Raw genomic sequence first — 6,786 nt, forward strand, 5'->3', positions numbered from 1 at the left:
AACTAAAATAAAAAGTCCAACGTTGAATGAAAACGCCAAGCGTGTAGCAGTTGCAGAAAAAATGGTGCATCTGAGACGAGCTAAAAAGTTTTACATGAAACAGCAAGAAGTGTTGACATTATGTGAAGAAAAAGCAAACGTCGGGGCTATTATTTTTGACTACATGCAAAACTTTCCGCTTCCAAAAATACCAGTGCAGGAAATGTTCTATCTCAGAAAACTATGGCTTTACGTGTTTTGTGTCCACGATTTAAAAACAGTGCAGAGTTTTACAGATATCATGGAGGAGTAGCGAAGAGAGGGCCTGATGAAGTTTGCAGCCTACTTTGAAAAACAATTCAGCATATGGATCCCGTTATCAAGGAACTTCACGTGTTCAGTGACGCTTGCGGCGGTCAGAACAGGAATAATACCCTGATACGCTTCATGCTCATGTTGGTTTCAACTGGACGATTCGATTAAATATACCAGTACTTTCCCGTGCATGGATATTCCTTTTTTACAGTGCGATCGAAATTTCGGAACAGCAAAAAGACTTATTAGAAGGAAAGATAGGATTTACGTACCAGAGGAGTATAATATAATGATCTCTATTGCTAAGACAAGAGGATTTTCAGTAACAGAAATCACCTCAGAAGATATATTCGACTTTAAAGATATCTGGCGAAATTATTGCAAAAAAACTAGTAAGTCCGTGGAAAAAAGTTGTACATTTATGATTGCTAAATATAAATATTTAGAGTATTGTTCCTTCCATAAAGGCTACGTAACAGCGTCAGAACAAATAGATGAAATGCTGACACATAGGTTTCTTCTTAAAAAAAATAGGGTGACCTCTGCATTGCCTACTACCAGAGCATACACTGCAAAAAAACTAATTGACTAGAAAAAGATGGAAGACGATCAAAAAATTATTCAGTATATTCCAGAAGACAAAAAACAATTTTATGAGAATATCCTTACATGGCCAACTACTACTGCCTCAGATGACACCATTGCGGAAGAAGCATAGTTTAACAATTTTTTGACTCAAGACTCTCAAGAATTTAATTTGATTATTTTTTATAAGTTATCTTGAATAAAAACAAGTTTTTTCGTACATTTTTGTGTCTTGTATACATTCCTTAAAAAAAATTATAAGTTGTAAGAAAGAAATACATCCAAAATTTTCTTATCATTATTTCTAGATAACTAGAATCAATGAATGGTTTCTTTCAATATTAATTAACCTAAATAAACTATACTTTATAGTAGATCTCATTATTACGTAAGTAAAAAATAAAAGAGAAGGAATAAATAGTTTTTAGCGATTTCCCAAAAATCTATTTTTTGGATTCATTTCCTTCTTCTAACTGGTGGTTCAATTTTCAGGGAGGGCCTGTACAAAATTAATTCGAAAAATAGATTTTTTGCCGATTTTCGGGGTCGATAAAAGAAAAATTAAGACGTGTCAATAAGGGGTGCCTAAAAGATGTATCCTTTATAAATGTGAATCATCCGATAGGACAAACTTTTTCTTACATTCCTTGAATGTACCTCAGTCTATAATAGACGTATATTGCTCACTTCGTTATTCTCTTCATTATTCTCTAGAGCCTAACACTTCGATACCCAGCATTATAAGTGTTTTGCTGCAGTAGTATTTAGTTATTATGGGTTATAGTGTATCCTTTCCAAATATTTCTCTTAGCACAGGTAATACGAACCTGGGCTAAGAGAAATATTGTTGAAAAGAAAAATTTGGCTCTGCGTGTGGCACCCTAAATACAGGGTGATTTTCAACCTATGCGCATAAACTTGGGAAATGATAGCTGATGAGTAATAATGAGTACTAATGAAAAAAAAATGTAGTTAAATATTTTTAGTTTTGGAGGTATCGATATTTTTTTAAATAAAAAACGTGTATTTTTTAATGTGTTTAATTTAAACTAATTTAAAGCAACTGTTCGAAGTTGTTTCCATTATTTTCGATACAGACTTGAGCTCGTAGAATCCATGAAGATGTACATGCACGGGCCAAACCAGGCTGTAGGCGAATTGCGTCACTGGCAGCGTTTATGCGATGTCGTAACTCTTGCTCAGTATCAACTTCGTTTACATACACCATTGTTTTCATATGACCCCACAAATAAAAGTCTAATGGATTAAGGTCAGGCGAGCGAGGGGGCCACCCAACTGGACCCATCGTCCATTAGCATATTTATATCTATCACACGCTATTGCAAAGCGAGCAATGCCCGAATGCAGTTCTTATCTATCACATGTTTTGCAAACGCGCCTCTTTAACTAGCACATGATCGCCAAAATGTTGTCTTTCCGATTAAATGCAGAAATAGACAGTAGTAGTTCTTCACCTGTTGTAGTTGTATCCGAGGTTTATTGTTTTTTTTTAAATTTTGCATGAAGCTAAAGATGAACTTATCCCCATAAACTATAGCTATAATCACATTGATAATTGTTCCTTTAGAGTAAATTTGTCAACAAAAGAAGAAACGGAGGTAAATTATTTTATTACTTATTTAAATAACAATAAAACATAACCTAGAAAACGTGGTGGAAGTTGGGTTGGGTTGGGTTGGGTTGGCATCGAAATCAGAAATGAAAATCACGTGTTTACAGTGGCCCAGACAAGTTTTGGTGGTTATATTATTTTTTGGATAGATATTGGAGCTTTTAAATTACATTTTAAGCAACAAAAATGGTCTTTAGGGTTTTCTATGGGGGATTTTATTTGATATTTAATAGCGGTAAAAAAGTAATGGATGTGAGTTTTCTGTAAGGAAAGACTTATCCTTACTGAATATCGGTGTCGGTACGTGAAATATATCTCTATTAAAAAATCATTAAATTTAAAAGAAAATTTTGTTACACCTTGAAACTTGTACGATGCAAAAGGACTACTAAAAAAATATGTAACAGAGTGTACCTTCATCCATAAAAGAAAGCCGAAATGTAGAGCCCAGTAACGATTTTGTTGTTAATATTGGGCACCCAGGGGAACAAGATATTGAAAAAACTGAGGTCACAGGCGTTATAGCCGAATGGAAAATATTTGTACACGAATTGGATCTTAACGTTCAACAAAATCTTTTAGATGATCCTGAGAACTTTATAGGTAAGGTGAAGGTATTCATGCAAAACTACAAAAAAAATATTCAGTTATCAATATCAAAACAGTTCAGTTAAAAATCAGTCAAAAAAATATTCAGTTAAAAATATCAATAACAGTTCCTCGTTTCTTCTGAGTCGATTGCACACAGCCTTTTTGCCCTGCTGTTCACCTTTAAATAGGTAAGTGTTATACACAACTAGAAAAGGTACTAAAATTTCTATCCAACCCACAAGTGTAGCAAGGAGAAAGATCAAATTTACAGGTAGAAGATGATTTCACTCTGGAAGAAAACCGAAGAAATCAACCAATAACGAAAATCTAGCTCCTCGTAGCCTTAAAAGTTGTGTCACGCAAAATCGAGCTCTAGGAGCTAGAAAAATAGCTAAATAATGTCAGGTTCTTATATTTGTATAATATACGAGTAGTATGTAGGTTATTAAAAAAAAATGCAAAAAAATTAAGAGGTAATTTTTTGTTCAAAATAAAGGATAGTTTGTTGTATAAATGTTGTGTCAAAAGTCAAAGTTATTAAAAGTAACTAACCTTTATTAACCCGATATCTCCCTAATGTTTATACAACAAATAACCCTTTATTTGAACAAGGAATAACCCCCTTAAGTTTTTTGTACTTATTTTGAGACAACCTGTATAAGTTTTACCGTTATTTTGCTGTTTAAATTCAGATGTTTCTAAATGTTTAAAAAGTTTTGTCGTTTTTTATTATTTCATTTGATAGTTTCATGTACTATTCATGTCAAATAAAACTTGAGAGATTATTGTCGTTATTATTTTGATCTATAGGTAGGATCACAGATGTAAATAGCTCCGCACACCTTGAAACGGAGCGTTTTATGTGCGGAGCTATTTACATCTGTGGGTAGGATCTCTAGTACTATAGGTGTACTTTTATACTGTGGTACTATACAGGGTGTAAATAAATAAGTACGAAAAAATTCAGCGTATGACTCTTGGGTTATTTTTAAAAAAAAAACTTTATATGAACGTATGTCCTAGAAGTCCTAACTGTTGAGATACAGGGTGGATGCGCAGAAAATGCATACCAGATTATACTACAATATCTACAGGGGTTTCACAACTATTATAAAAAAACATATGTTGTTCTTAAATATTTACCACCCTGTATCTCAAAGGTTAGGACTTTAAGGACATACATATGCGTTTATCTAAAATTGTTTTCTTTAAATTTACCCAAGAATCACCTCTGCACTTTTTTTTTTCACTCACATTTTTTCGCACTTATTTATTTACACCCTGTATAATAGGATACAAAAATCGAGTTTGGAATAACAAATTTCCAATAATATGTCATCATTCATAATATTCATAAAAAAAGGTGCCTCTTTTAATCTGGAGGTGAGAACACCTGGCTACTGGCAAGGTTGCTGTCTATCTATATTAGAATCTTTCATACAAGATTACTCGTTCTAAGTGCAAAATTTAAAAATATATTAATAAATCTTAAACCATTTTTCTATATCTAGGGCATAACATCGCCATTTTTTTGTTTTTGATTTTAACTTAAAAACCAGGCCCAAAAATAAAAATAAAACGTGCTGTTATGCCCTTATGACCAAAACAGTTTTTATTTTCCTTTTTTTTAATTTTCCTTGTTTACTATTTTCCTCGAAGAAATCCTGCATTTTTTTAAAACTGTTGTCCTATACTGACCCCTATCGGCAAGAACACAAAGCTAACAATAGATTAAATTATCAATCATTAATAAATATTGTGCACATACGATGCCATCGAGAGAGACACATATACCTGTGATTGGACTGAACGTCGAGTTGAAAAGTCATGTAGTGGAGAGCGTTTGTCTTGTTTTCGCTAGGAAATTAAAATACAGTTTATTTAGCGATTACAGGTGATAGTTATGAAGGCGCGTTTGGCATAACATGTAATAGATAAAAAACTAAGTTCGGCTCCCGGGATGAGCGATAGCGCCGATAGCGTGTGATAGATATAAACGTTGATTGAATATTTGGGAAGGTACGCAACCTTATGGGCTAAAGCGTGACCGTAAATATGCGTGAAAAATAGATGGCGATTCTCTCCAGTATGCGCGAAAATAATTTCGTCCGTCGCTTCTCATTAGTAATCGGCCCATCATCCATGAGTCGTGTGGGAGAGTTTTTGCACAGGTTCGTGTTTGACGTATTGCAATTTGGTAGTTGTTAAAAAATTTTCTTGGATATCATAATCACAAATAGATAGATATATGCAAATGTGTTTAGTTTGTGAGACAATGGCTCCTTTAGGCAAAATTAATCAGTGTGCGTATCGTGGGTGCAATAATGTAAGAAAATGTAAAAACAATGTTCTCAGTTTTTTAAGATAGAAATATTTTTAATTAATAAAAGCTTTGCTAAATCAAATAATGTATCTTCTCTAATAAACCCATCAGAGAATTTTTCAAATTTATGTCAAAACACAATAAAATCATTTAATGAACTTTATCATACTCTAAAAGTAAATAATAATATATGCAAGTCAATTAATAAAATATTACTAGATAAAATAAATATAAATAAACCAAACCTATGTCCACAGCATATTGATAAATTTTTGCATTTATTAATTAAGACTTTGATTTATAACAACCTAAAATGGGAATCTCAAAATCTTATTAGAAAATCTTTAAAAAAATCTAATTATAAACCTCATAGAAAATTATCTGTTTTATCTACAAAAATCAATCCGAACTCTTAAAGATATTGTCTTTTCATGTCTATGAGAGCCATTTTCTCTTTTTCTTTTTTTTACTTTAAGAAAATTTTAAATCAATATATTATGTTTATGGTCTTTAGTGTTTTAAGTATTTTCAATAATTGTTTTCATGATAAAATTAATTCATGAAAAAGATAAAAATAAAGCCTAAAAAGCCTTTAAAGTTATTGAGAAACTGGTTATAGTACGAATGGTAGCTTTCCTAATTAAAAAAAATAACATATTAAATGAATGTCGAGTAATGTTTTCATTCCTGGAGAGATTATATTTGAGCTTGAAGAAGGTCACTTTGCTGCAGCGGTATTCTGCGACTTCTCTAAAGACTTTGACTGGGTCAACCATGGAATACTGCTCGGTAAGCTTTCTAAATATGGGTTTAGGGGAGTTGCTCTAGAATGGTTAAAATTTTGTTTTGTTAGACAGAAAAAAGTTTGTTTGGCCAAATGGCAGTTTGTCTGAATTTTGTGTAAAGTAAGCAGGGTTCGTTTCTCGGTCCTATTTTATTTCTATTGTATATAAATGACCTGGCGTCTCTCCAGATAAGAGGATTCTTCACTATTTTTGCAGATGACACCACTATCTTATGGGCAGACAATAATAAAAGCACATTAACAATAACAATTTCTAAAGATTTATTAATGATTAAACAGTGGTTTGATGCTAATTTGTTGTCTTTAAACATAGATAAGACTAAATTGTTAAGTTTTTATGTTCAGAGCAGTTCATGATTCACAACAAAGAATTGGAAGTGAATAATTTTAACAGATTCTTGGAATTGTTATCAATCATAAACCTAAGTTTTATGGAGATATGTCAGGAGGCAAAAACTGGCTAGACGATGTTATGCTGTTAGAGTGGTTTTAAATGAACTGAGATTGATGTTCTCAGTTCTTGTTTAGAGGTGTTGCTTGTTTATTGTTGAGTCT

The sequence above is a fragment of the Anthonomus grandis genome, chromosome 7 (assembly GCF_022605725.1).
Source record: "Anthonomus grandis grandis chromosome 7, icAntGran1.3, whole genome shotgun sequence".
Lineage (NCBI taxonomy): Eukaryota > Metazoa > Arthropoda > Insecta > Coleoptera > Curculionidae > Anthonomus > Anthonomus grandis.